The 14,229-nt window shown below is 42.4% G+C and overlaps 1 long non-coding RNA gene across 1 annotated transcript in view; it reads right to left on the bottom strand.

The window, feature by feature from the left end:
• Positions 1-1,274: 1,274 nt before the first annotated feature.
• LOC139438472 (uncharacterized) overlaps positions 1,275-14,229 on the bottom strand; it is a 129,760-nt gene continuing 116,805 nt past the window's right edge. Inside the window, exon 3 of the long non-coding RNA XR_011648131.1 lies at positions 1,275-1,494. This is a non-coding gene — a long non-coding RNA (uncharacterized lncRNA). The remainder of the gene's footprint in view (positions 1,495-14,229) is intronic.

The following is a 14,229-nucleotide window of genomic DNA, read 5'->3' as shown; positions in this document are numbered from 1 at the left end:
CACTTCTGAGTGAGCAGCTCCCTGCCCCGCCTTCCCTGGAATGGAGCTTTCCTGAAGGGTGGGGATGGGCAGGCTTTCCACGTGTGGAGGGAAGAGGGCATTCTTCGGCTTCTTTTCTGAAAAGGTGTCAGGACACTTTGGGCAGCAATTGGAGACTCCTCAGTAACACATTCAACACACGTTCATGGCAAATGCCAGCCTGGCATGCCTACCTGGCACCTGGCTCCCAATGTCTGGAATGGGAGGGGTCTGAGGGGCCATCTGCTCCAGGCCCCCAAGCCTGTTGCTCAGCATCTCCAGGCAGCCACCCCCTCGCCTCTGTCCCTCCTCCTGCCCTCTGACAGACCCTGCCCCCATGGCCTGTAGTGTTGTAGAATTTGAGAAAAGTTCAATTATTTGAGTATAGAGAGGCCAGGACTCAGGAATGATTTTGAGAAGGAAAAATGGTTTATTGATGGCTGGCCGGACTCGGGAGCTTTCTGTTTGAATCCCGAGCCCTGAACAAGATTTTCAAACGTCTTTTATACAGAGAGGAAAGGCCAAATGGTCCCTTTGTTTCAGTTCTCAATAGGCTTCAATTAGCATATGTATCTTCTACATCTTAGGTAAGCTTTTAGCATGGACTCTAGATATTCTAGATAAGCTTTTAGCATATTTGGTTTTTGAATTTCCCCTAAATACTTAAAAGTTTATAGCCCTTGCATTGTTAAACTGTTTCCTGGGACTGGAGCCTGTTGCCATAGTCCCTAAGGGCAGGACTGCAGCCTCTTACCATTCCACACCCACAAGTCAAACAGCTTAAGTTATCTCTGAAGAGACAAAGAGCCTTCCACCCATAGCCCACATCAGTAGGCCTTCAAGAAGAACAATGCTAATGGCGTAGGTGTTTACTGAGCACTTACATTGTGCCAGGTGCCTTAGTGTGTTGCTTCAGCTTAATCCTAGTAAGACCATGTGAGGTGGGAAAATTATTTCCATTTCACTGAACAGGAAGGAGCCTGAGGTTCAGAGAAGTAAGTGACTTACCCAGGGACAGCCAGTGGGGAAGTGGCAGAATAGGGATTGACCTCCACTTGCTCTGACCCAGAGCTTGCCCCTGAGTGTCCCAGCAAGGCCTGGCAGCTTCCGGGGAGAAGAGCCATCCACAGGAGCCTGAGATCAGAACTCCATGACCATACACCTCCTCATTGTCTCCTCCCCTGGCCTCCAGCCCTCCCCTGGCAAACAAGACACTTCCACCCTACCCTGTACCTGCAAAGCCATCCCCTACTCACTTGTCCCCCAACACCCACAAGCCCTCCTTCAGTCCCAGCTCAAGTGCTGCCTCCCTGGGCAGCTTCCTCTGACTCCTCCAGGCAGACTTCCCTACTCCGTGGCTTGTGCTCCTTGCTCCTCTTGTGCTCTCTCTGTTCTTATGGTGATTGTGGTGTCATCACTGTCAGTGAGGCTGACTCCATCTCCCCATGAGGGACTGTCCAAGCTGAGTCCTCTCACCTGGGAAGGTAAACAGCAGGTGCCCAGTCAACATTGGATAAAAACATGAACTTATGGCTCTGAAAGGACTTGGAGGCCAAGGATATTGGAATCCTAAATTCTAAGAACTTGAAATTTGATGTTCAGAGAGGGCCCAGCTTAGAGCCTGAGTAGATTAGAGCCAGAAGTGTAGCAGAACAGCCAGGACAGGCCACCAGCCCTGGGCACTTATACCTCCAGGAGTGTTTTGTGGCAGCTGTGACCCCTGAGGCTTGAACACCTGTGGGGTAATGAGGTAATTTAACTCTCAGATGGTTGGTGGTGCCCTGCAGTTAAGCTTAGGTGTTTCAGAACCGTGCCCTCTCCTCGCAGGCAGTTCTGGAACTGTGGAGGGAGCCTCTGGTAGAGGAGCTTGGCTTTGGGCAGGCTCTTGTCACCTAAGTCAGCGTCTGTCAGTGGGATGGGACAGATGCTGGACTCTCAGGATGAGGGAAGAAAGGGACCTCACAGGCCCTCTGAGTGGCATCTGCTGCAGCCTCTGCTGTGGAAGCCTGTTACAAGTGCTTGCTGTGTGCCAGGCATGGGCTCATCACCTGCCTTGTTAGGGGGTGAGTGGTGGGCACAGTTGAGCCTTGGACTGCTGGGGCTGTGGGACTGTGTCCACCCCAGGTGGGACTTGGGTGTTTTGCCCACAGGAAATGACTGGGATTCCAGGTGACCTATGAACCAAACCGAGCTTCTGTGGGTTCCAGAGACCAGTGCCCAGCTGCTCTGGGGTGAAGACCTCTGGGGCAAAGGTGGGCTGAGCTGTCTTGTGGGCCCTGGGCATTTGCCCAAGTGTGTGTGTGTGGGGGGGGCTGGCCCCCTTCACAGAGGCAGCACACATCTGGCAATGGGTATGGCTGTTTGGCCGTGACCTGGCCCGGGACCAGGTGTGCTTGTCCTCTGGGCCTGCCTCGGTGCATGTTGTCAAGAGCCACCCAGGCCTGGGCTCCCTGACTGTAAGGAGGCCTAAAGAAGTCCCATCCTGTGGGGAAAAAGGAGTGTTTAAATCCCCTTGTTCCTTTGTCCTTGAAGTAAGCCCTATGGTAGGTGTTGTTCTGCTCTTCTTTTGGGCCTCAATGAACCAAGAGAACTGGAGGTTCCAGGTAACTTGCCCCAGTTGCACACCTGGTAAGCAGCAGATGTGTTAGAACAAGCCTCACCTGCTTCCACAGCCTGCAGGTCACACACACACACAATTACAAGACAGGGGGCCTCGTGGAGTTGTGAGTTCTTGTGAGGGTGGGTGCTGAGAAGGACGCGACTGGAGCTGGGGGTGTGTGCTATGGGGGCATGAACTCTGAGCAGGGCCATGAGGCTGGGCAGGATTGGCTGGAGGTGGAGGAGAGTTGAGGCTGGAGAGGAGGCAGAGCTGTGGCCCCTAGACCCCTGTGCTTCCCTGGCCAGGCACCGGCAGCTTGGCAGGGCTTGGGGCTGTTGAGGGGCCTGCCTTGGAGAGGGATTGACTGGCAGCCCCTGTACACACAACAGATCACCTAATTCCACCTTCCTGGAGGGAGGTTCTGTTGCTGCCCCATTTCACAGGGGAGGAAATGGAGCTTCAGAGAGGAGGATGACTTGGCCAGAGACACAGCCAGGAGGTGGCAGAGCTGGGATTCCAGCTGAGGGCAGTCAGATGCAAATAGCCATCCCAGAGGGTGTCCTGGAATGGGCCAGAAGGAGTGGAGGGGAACTGTCCTCCTGTGAGCCTGTCCTCTGTCTGAACAAGGGTGCCTGTGCCTTCACTGTTGGCCCAGTGCAGCTGGAGAAGAAGCAAGGTGGGCTAGAGGTGGTCATGGGGGACTGTGCTGGCTGCTAGAAAGAGAAAGAGGGCCCTGGCTGAGCACTACACCCTTCAGTGCCTCTGTGTCCTCGTCTGCAAAATGGAGACAACAGGCTTCGTGGGGCCATGGGAAGTGGTAGGAGGAGACAGTGGACAGCTGCATAGGGCTGCTGCAGGGCCTGAGTGGGCATTGGGGGCTCAGCCCAGATTCCAGCCTGGGTGGGCTCTGCCCCCACAGTGCCACTGTTGACTTATTGTCACAAAGGGCTGGAAGAGCCTGGATCAGTGCCCAGCAGGTGGAATTATGGTTATATCCCTGTCAGGACATTGAGACTGCTATGCCATCTGGGGGATGGTTTCCCAGGGCTCCCTGGGGCTTCCTGGGGCCTTGCACACCAACCCCCTCTCAGGCATCAGTGCTGGTCCTGGCCTAGTGCTGTGGGGAGGAAGTATGACCCTTTGAGCAGTGCAGTGGCTCTTTCAGTTCCTAGCCCTGTGTTTATGACCTGTGAGCTCTGGCCTCCTTCTGTTTGGGGTGCCTGGAGCAGGTGAGCCCATTTGGGCTGTGGGTGTAGCTCTCTCCTTTCACAGGAACCTGAGGAATCTGGGTTTCTGACTTTGAGACCAAGGGTCATCAGTTCATTTGCACCTCCCCCTGCTCCTTGACCCTCAGGCTGCAGCAGAGGGGGTGGCAGACACTTGCCCTCCTTGTTTTTATTTGCCCCCTTCCCTGAGCTGGGTAGGGCTTGTGAATCTGAGCCAAAGCTGCTGAAGAGAAAAAAGAGCCACAAAATGGCCAAACATTTTTTTCAATTAAAAATTGTTGCATGCAGATTAGAGAAAACTAGAAAATAAAAGAAGGAAGTGGATGTGAGTTAAGCATTTCAGCACTTGCCTACCAGATTGGAAGCCTGGGGTTTCATTCTGGGTGCCTCCTTAAAAAAAAAAAAAAAAAAAACAGACACAGAGAGTGGACAGTGAAGACAGTGAGTGCAAACAACAAGGGAGGGGAGAAATAGGTAAATAAAAATAAATCTTAAAGAAAATAAAAGGGATAGGAAGAAAATTTTTTAAAAAAAGTGAATCTGAACTGGTGGTGCTCTTAGAGAAAATGGTATTGCAGTTATATTTTTAAATAATTCCTATAGATCAAGCCATGACTAAATTGAGCTCACAATATGAAATTAAGAAATGAATGGGAAAATAACTCTAGTAAGAATTAGGAGAAAAAACAAATAACAGGGTTTAGATCCCTAAGAACCTCTCAGAATACAGCTAGCCAAGAGAGGCCATGAAAAAAAAACAACCCACATTCTTTAAGGTGATTAGATGTATAAAATAAGGAATGGAAAATGTGAGGAAATATATGGTAATATCAAATTAGTCCAAATCAAAATCTAATGGAAATAGTCATAGAAGTTAAAAACTTTATGGATTAAATAGTAGACACCACTGAAGAGAGAATTCATGAAATGGAAGCTAGATCTGAATGCAGCACAAAGAGGTAAAAGGAGAGAAAAAATAAAGGAGAGTTTGAGAGAGGAGGAGAAGAAAATGATCATGACTGATCCTAATGCATAGATTTTAACTAAAATGTATGAATAAATAGCTTTTTTCCATTGATGTGAGTGTGACATGTTGGAGCTGTTTCTGGATCTCAAAAAGGATCATTTTCTTGGAGCTCATCCATTACTGTGGGTTTGGGGCACTGTGGTCAGATTGCTCCAGTGAGGTGTGTCCCAGGGTGGGTCCTGACCCTCTAACTGGAGTCCTTTTTAAATGAGGGGCTGACAGAAGAGGCATGCAGGGAAAAGCAGCAGAAACAGAGAGACCCCAAGAAGCTGGAATCAGTGGAGCATAGAGGCATGGAAAGAGACCCCTGAGAGGTTGAGAGAGATGAGGCCCAGAGGAGAGGGGAGAGACAAACTATATGCCTGAGCACCCACAGTGGAGCTCAGGGAAAAGTGAACTTGGAGGGAAAGGCAGAGACCTCAGCAGAGACTGCCCACCATTGTGCCATGTCACATGGCAGGAGTCCAGGATCACCAGCAGCCAACCCTGGGTAAGATAGCATCTCTGAAGATGCCTTGATTGGGACATTTTCAAAGCCTTGGAACTGTAAGCTTTTAACCTAATACATTCCCATTATATAAGCCTACATTTTTCTGGTATTTTGTTCCTAGCAGCTTTTAGAAAATTAAAACAAGGTGGTTTCAAATGTTTTCTTATTTCCAACAATGCTGTGGTGATTAATGATGCATATTTCCTTGTACATATCTATACATATTCCAATAAGGTATAATTCTTGGAGTGGGATTACTTAGTTGTGAGAAATGTGTTTGTCCAACTTATTTGCTATATAGCCAAATGATTTTCAAAGGAGATCAATTTATACTCCCATCAGCAGTGGAAGATAATTCCCATTCCTCCCCTTTTAAATTTTCACCAATCAGATATTTGTGAAAAAGCATCTCATTATTGCTTTAATTTGCATTTCACTGATTAGGTTATGTTGAGCACCTTTTCAAACAGCTAAAAGAAGTTCAGTTTTCCTGTTCTATGAATTGCCATTGCATATATTTCTATTGGTTGTTTTCATTTTCTTACTGATTTGAGTGTGATCTTCATATATTCTGCATACAAATGAGTTTTAAGTGTTTCAATGAGAATATAAATCACAGGACCATAGTTTGCATTTTAATTTTGGTGTCTTTTGGGGATAGGTTTTACTTTAGTAAACTTTCTACTGTCATTATGATTTGCTCTTTTTGTTTTTTTGTCTGAGATTTATTTCTCTACTCTGATGTTATAAAGATAGTATTGGGGTTCTCTAGAAAAAGAGAACCAATATGATATGTATGCATATATAAATATTAAAGGAATTGACTCACATGATCAGGGATTAACAAGTCCAAATTCCATAGGACAGGCCACAAGCTAGAAATTCCAGTGAAGTTGAAATTGTATTCTGCAGGAGAAATAGGCTGACTGATGCAGACATAGACAAACTTTTTGACTGCTGAAATCCTAAGTTCTGCCTTACTAATCAGAAAACTGATTAGATGAGGAAAACTCTATCATTTCTATGGGCAATCTTTTTTGTTGTTTGTAGATGCAAACACCCATATGTGCAATCAAATGATATAGATACTAACCCATCTATGAGATACCGTCACAGTAACAATCAGATCAGTGCTTGCTTGACCAAAAAACTGTACACCATAAACTAGCCAAGGTGACACATGCAATTAGCCACCAGAAAAAGGTCTTATCCAAATTCATTGTTCTATTTGGAGTAGTACTCAAGAATAAAGAGGGGGTAGAAGTAGAGAGAGAGAGAGAGAGAAAAAAAGATAGATATAGATATACAGAAATACATATAAAGCTATCTTCAAATTCAAAATATATAAATTTACATGTAAATATACAAATTTAAAATACTCATTTACTATATACTTTTTTACTAGAGAAGTTGTAGTTTTACAGAAAACTCGTGTATAAAATACAGTGTTTCCATATACTACCCTATTATTAAAACCTTGCATTTGCATTGTACATTTGTTACAATTGATAAAATCATATTTTTATAATTGTACTATTAGCTATAGTCCATGGTTTACCTTATGGTTTACTGTTAATACATAAACTGTGACTAAACTTTGTTGTGACATGAAGTTAACTAATCTCTATACATTTATTTAAGTTTATTTACTTATTGGTTAATTGAGACTTTAAAAAATTTGTTTATTGTTTTCTGTGTATGGATTGCATTGGAGGCAAAATAGGAAACAGGTAGAATTGTTACCAGGCAATTGTTCCATAAAAAATTATGGTAGTTTAAACTATGTTGATAATGATGGGATCGGGCAAATTGGCAGTTCGGGGATATATTAAAGAGCTTGAGCTAACAGAATTTATCAGATGCTCAAATTAGGGTTTTGCAAATAGAGACTATGACACCTAAGTTCTTGGTTTTGCTTGCTCTTACTCCTTTTAGCATTTTGGTGATTTCCCCCAAGTGGGTCAGAATGGGTGAATTTAACATCGTTATTTAGGGTGCTCTGGTAATGGCTATTGCAGAGAACATTGTGGAGTCTTCAACTTCCTCCCTACCACCAGGAGCTATGAAGCTGAATTATTAATGAGACTGAGATGAAGGAGATAGCAAAGCAAGAGCAAAGGCTTAGTAGGGTCTCCAAAGAATAGAATATGGCATGAAATAGAAATGTGCAAGCAACTGCAATAAAAATCAGTTTTCCTTTTTTCTGAATATATATTTCCCAGCCTTTTTCTCTCTCTCTCTTTTTTAATGTTACATTAAAAAAATGAGGTCCCCATATACCCCCACCCCCTCACCCCACTCCTCCCACATCAACAACTTCCTTCATCATTGTGGGACATTCATTGCTCTTGGTGAATACATTTTGGAGCACTGCTGCACCACATGGATAATGATTTACATTATAGTTTACACTCTCCCCCAGTCCACCCAGTTGGCCATGGCAGGGCATACAATGTCCAGCATCTGTCCCTGCAGTACCACTCAGGACAACTCCAAGTCCTGAGAATGCCCCCACATCATATCTCTTCTTCCCTCTCCCTCCCCTCAGCAGCTACCATGGCCACTTTCTCCACATCAGTGCTACATTTTCTTCCACTACTAATCACAATAGTTCCATAGTAGAATATCAGTAAGTGCACTCTAATCCATACTCTATTCCTCCATCCTGTGGATCCTGGGATGATTATGATAGTTAGGTCCATAACTAAGTGATAGTCAATTGAACATAAGTGGAATGATGAGTGAAATTTCCAAGTGTATCTCATAGAAGATTCCCAAGATTTCACTTAATATTCAAATCTATTTCTGGGTGACATGTTTATTGCATATTCAGAACTTTGATCAACCTGAGGACTGAATTTATGCATGAATTGAAGTCTGTCCCCACTCTTGCTGATCTGGAAACAAACTACACTGTTATTTGAATAAGACATAAACTTTAACTACAATTAATTCATTATAACTTTGGGTCAATTTGTTGCTGCAGCCTAGTTCACCATAACTAAAAGAGAAATGTAAATTGGAATTGGCCTGTGCCATAATATAAACCACAAATATATGACATTTTGAAATCATATTAATAGAGCTTTAGCCATTTTAACTGATTTTCTAGTTTTCATATCTCTTTTCCCCTTTTATTAATTTTATTTTACTTTGAATCATCCTGCTTATCTTTAGAAACTTATATTAAATACTTTTTCAGCTCTCATTATTTAAATTTTAGTAACTATTTTTCCTCTAAGATTGTTTCTATTTTATAGAATCTTGGTCTTGTTTTATGAATGCAGTATCATTTGTTCTCCCTCTAAGGATATTAAATTTTTATTTTAGGTAGACTGTCTTCTACTGCACATGAATTGTCTGTTTCCTGTGAGTTCCTTTTTAAATACCTGTGTATTTGATTTTGCAGTCTATCTCCCATATTATAGAATTTCCTCAAATACTTGCTGGTCCACCATGACAGTTTTATACTATTATGAATTCCCAAAAGAGATATATGTTATGTTTGTAAACTGGTCTGTTTCTCTGGGAGTGACAATCCTTTTTATTAAATTCAGAGGTTTCACATTCACTTTATGGAATCAAAATTAGCATTTGATTCAACCATGCCATTAGGGTGTGAAGGTTTGAGTCCTGCCCCCTTGATGGGCTATGTAAATGGATGCTCAATCAAGAACAAAGAAGTAGAACACAGAGGAAGAAGAACACAGAGGAAGAGACACATGTCCATAGATATGGCAGAGGCCCTGGGAGGAGAGATGAACCCGATAGCTTGAAGCAGAATAGAATACAGCATCTAAGAAAGCCTGAGAGACAAGCCATATGCCAGCCCTTAGCTGAGTACAGAAGAAGCTGAGACCATGGAGCCTTAAGAAGAAGAAAGAAGACTGAACCCTTGCAGACATCACCCACCATCTTTCTTCAGCATGTGGCAAATGACTTTGGGTGAGAAAGTACCACTTATGGTACCTTAAGTTGGACTCTTTACGGCCTTGTGACTGTAAGCTTCTACCCCAAATAAATACCCTTTATGAAAGAATACGTTTCTGGTACTTCTCATGGCACCCCTTTGGCAAATACAGAATTTGATACCAGGAGTGTGGTGGTGCTTTTGCAATTACCAAAATGCTGGAAAGTTTTTATAAATGGAGAAGGGCTTTTTTTTTTTTTTTTTGAGGAATTGTGAGATGCTTGATGCAAAAAGCCTAGATTTCTTTGAAGAGACTTTTGATAGGAATATGGATGCTAAAGAGACTTTTTATGAGGCCTTAGAAGTTAATGATGAAACTATTATTGGAAACTGGATGAAAGGTGATCCATGTTTTAAAGCCAAAGAGAACTTAGCAAGATTGACTCCTGATAGTATATTGAAGACAGAATTTGAAATCTACACACTTGGACATTTAGAGAAGGGTATTTCCAAATTAAATGTGGAAAATACAGCCTGGCTTATCCCTGCAGCTTATAACAAAATGTTAGAGGAAAGAGATAAGATGATAGCTGACTTGGACACAAAGAAAATAGGAACTCATTCTAGAAATTTCAAGCCTATGGCAATCAAGCCCCCAGAAGATAGTTCCCTATTTGAAGAATTAACTAAACATGGAACTTTTAAGTCAGGATTGAAAATGCAGCTATCTAGGAAAGACTTGTGGAAAGTTTTATTGTCTGATGGCCTGGTCCCCTGCTTCCAGCATGCTAAACCAACAAGCTTATTGAGAAAGCTGTATGAAGAAAAACACTGTCAGCCTGGACTAAAAGGGACATGGAGGGGAAAGATGAAAGGGAAAACAGTTTTAAGAGGAAAACCATGGAAGCTGAGGTCTGGAATTAAGACATCTCCTTGGGCCAAGAGAGGAAACCCACCTATGTGTACCGAAAGAGTGAGTTTTCCCCAGCAGCTGAAGAAGGTCGATGTTCCATCCTGTTTAGGAAGAGTTTTGCTGCCCCAGGCTACAGAGAGGGTGGAGAACATTCTGCAGTTCAACACTCCATAGGTCTGAGAAGTGTGGGCATGTCTCCCATAGATGAGGGAAGGTGAGGTTGCCAGCCTAATTCTCTGAAAGAGTTGGGCATGTACTTGGGAGTTTAGGGAGACTGTTGCCACCCCATCACTGTACTAAGGGGTTGAGAATACTCAAGAGATTGGGTAAAGTGTGGCCATCGCCCTAACATTCTTGGATGGTGAGTTCTGGAGCCATCACCCAGATGCTCAATAAGTGTGGAACCAGGAAAATGGCCATTTGGCAAGCCTGTGGAAAGGGTGGGACCCATGAGACCCCAGGGAAAAGAAAAAACATATTATTGTCCTGAATGATATTGCAATGACAGATACAGATTTCTTGCCAAAACCTACAAAATTGTGTGGGACAGAGTGAAAACTACAATGTAAGCTATAATCCATGCTTAGTGACAATGCTCCAAAATGTGTTAATCAATTGAAGGATGTTGTTAATGTGGAAAAATGTGGGGGATGTAAGGAGCAGGGTATATGGAAATTCCCTTTGCTTTTTATATAACATTTATGTAATCTGTTTTTTAAAAATAAGAAATATATTAAAAAATACACACACACACACAGAATGACTCAAAGACTTTGAAATATAATGAAGTGTACCCTACAGGGTTTTGGAACTGTAGGGTACCAGTGATGCATGTTTCCCTCCCAAATCCTCTGTATGGTAATGAAAATGTTTATCTTTTGCCTGTTCCTTTGTATATTGGAATCAGATAAATTGTTTTGTAAATTTCAGAGGCCAACAGCCAGGTAGAACTTTGCCCCAAGACAAACTGTATTTCTAGAAACTGATTATGATGTGATTTTGTACTTAGCATTATTACTGTTTTAAGGTTTTGGGTTTATTTTTAATATGGTGAAGTCTTTTTGGAATTCAGAGGGTGGAATGTGGCAGTTTGATATTATTTATGCATTCCAAAAAGAGGTGCTGATTGTGTTTGTTAACTGGTCTGTTTCCCTGGGTGTGAGTCCTTCAGAAGTTTCACTTTTGCTTTATTAAATCAAGATTAAAGTTTTGATTCAACCATGTCATTAGGGTGTGCAGGGCTGAGTCCCCACCCCCCTGGTGGGCTATATAGATGGATGCTCAACCAAGAACAGAGAAGTAGAGACAGAGAAGACAAAGAGGAAGAGAGACAGCGAATACATATGGAAGAAGCCCTGGGAAGAGACGAGCCTGATCATTTGCAGCTGAGGAAAGCAGAGCAGTGGAGAAACCCTGAGAGACAACCTTATGCCAGCCTACAGCTGAGGGACCACAGACTCTTAAGAGGAAAAAGGAAGGCTCAACCCCCATGGACATCACCTGCCATCTTGCTTCAACATGTGGCAAATAATTTTGGGTAAGAAAGTACCTTTTATTGTACCTTGATTTGGACTCTTTAAGGCATTGACTGTGAGCTTCTACCCCAAATAAATATCCTTTATAAAAGCCAACAGATTTCTGGTACTTTGCACCAGTACCCTTTTGAGTGACCAATATATCCATTCATATTTAACAATGCTGAAAAATTTTGAAGGTTCATTCTTATCAAAAGGTGGATTGTTATAGAACACTCATTTTGGGGAACCATTTTCCTATAGATGTTTCTCCAGAAGAGAATCCTCCAGTATCCACTGAAGGGTGGTTATTTGGCAATTAGTCTCCTGGGTGTAGTATGAAGGAGAGGGAATAAGGACCTCTAACTTCATTAAATAGACTCTTAATTAATGTCCCTGTGCCTAGCATTTGTTAAATCTTTGCATTCCCCTGTTACAAGTATTCTCAGGTCTTGAAATTTTCTCATTCAAATTCTCCATTTCTTTATTCCACAAATCCTTATTGGGACTTATGATGTGTTAAGTTTAAATAGAAACATAAATCCCTTACCATGTGGAGTTCATTTTCATTCTAGCAGGTAAAGGCATTAAATAAGCAACAAACATCATAATGTATGCTATAGTATTTTTCATTATGGTATTATATAAATTCATTAAATAACCATTACATAGTATGACTGTATTATCAAGGTTATGAAAAACAGGAATTAATTAAGAATTAGGAGAATAGGATGTTGGGAAGGTGTTGTCATTTTAAATGGGATTTCCAGGGAGGTACTCATTAAGAAGGGATTGTGGCAGTTTGAGATTATTTTATGTATGCTAAAAAGAGAAAGATTGTTTGTAAACTAATATATTCCTCTGGGTGTGATACCCTTTAACTGCATTAAATAATTATTAAATTATTTTTTAAGATTGCTTTAGAGCAGGGGTTCTTAACCTTTTTTGTTCCATAGACCTCTTTGCCAGTCAGGTGAAAACCACAGACCCCTTATGAAGTCCACACTATAAGGTGTATTATTTAATAAATATATCACACATATATATATATTTTTATTGATTTTGTAAAAATATTACATTAAAAAAATATGAGGTCCCATTCAACCCCACCACCCCCACCGCACCCCTCCCCCCCAGCAACACTCACTCCCATCATCATGACACATCCATTGCATTTGGTAAGTACATCTCTCGGTATCTCTGCACCTCATGGTCATTGGTCCACATCATGGCCCACACTCTCCCCCATTACATCCAGTGAGCCCTGGGAGGATTAACAATGTCCGGTGATTGCCCCTGAAGCACCATCCAGGGCAACTCCAAGTCCCAAAGGCGCCTCCACATCTCATCTCTTCCTGCCATTCCCCATACCCATCAGCCACCATGTCCACTTTTCCCACTCCACTCCGATGCCACCTTTTCTCTGTGGTCCTTGGATTGGTTGTGTCCGTTGCACCTCTATGTCAAGAGGAGGCTCAGATTCCACATGGTTACTGGATGCAATCCTCCTGCTTTCAGTTGTAGGCATCATAAATATACCAACCCATCCCCACAAGAATAATGTTTTTTAAATTTAAATTCAAACTCATTGACCCCTTGTAAATAACACCTGCTTTAGGGCTTTTGATTGGACTACATCAGTAGGTGTGACTCATCTGAGTCCTCACCCCTTTGCTAGTCTGATATAAATAGACATTTGTTAAGACACAGAAAGAGAGAGCTCTCATTTCTTTTCCTGCCATGTGACAGAAAGGAGAAGGTAACAAAGCTGAGGCCCTGGGGAGAGAAGAGACATTTGCCTGAGAGCTTACAGCTGAATTTGTGAAGAGAGCAGAGCAGCTGGGCCTGAGATCCAGGTAGAGATCACTCACCACCTTGCTTCAAAAGCTGACTTTATTGGGAAAGTCAACAGGTTTCTGTTACTTTGCATCTGTATCCCTTTGCCAAACCAAGACAGACATGATAGAGAAAACACTTGAAGGATGTGAAGGAATTCATCCTGCAAATATATGAGAACAAATATTCCAATCATTCAGGACTGAGGAGGGAACATGGAAAAGATATAAAACATTGTGGAGGGATCCCAATTAGCAAGTGAGAGCTTAGGATGAGATGAGGTGCAGAGGAAAAGTGAAGTCAGTTTGGGTAGAAAACTACTGGCCAATTTTTCTGTTTTTAGAGTTGTGGGATTATAGATAATGATGCATAAAATACAGAATAGCCATTTACCATGTCACTATTGACACCCTGCACTGGTGTGGTACATTTGCCACAATTGGTGAAAGCACATATAAAAAATTGTACTATTAGCTATAGTCTGTGATTTAACTTAGGGTTCACTGTGTAGTATAGATTCATGAATTTAAAAAATACATATTCTATTGCCATGTATACAAGCTAACATTTCCCCTTTTAACCACAATCAGATATATATTTAAGAGCTATTAATTACATTCACGGTGTTGTCCTACCACCATCACCATCCATTGCCAAAACATTTCCACTGTTCCAAACTCTGTACAGTTTAAGTCT

Source organism: Dasypus novemcinctus (assembly GCF_030445035.2).
Source record: "Dasypus novemcinctus isolate mDasNov1 chromosome 11 unlocalized genomic scaffold, mDasNov1.1.hap2 SUPER_11_unloc_2, whole genome shotgun sequence".
Lineage (NCBI taxonomy): Eukaryota > Metazoa > Chordata > Mammalia > Cingulata > Dasypodidae > Dasypus > Dasypus novemcinctus.
Note: the sequence above shows the minus strand (reverse complement) of the source record. Positions and strands in the feature narration are given on the sequence as shown.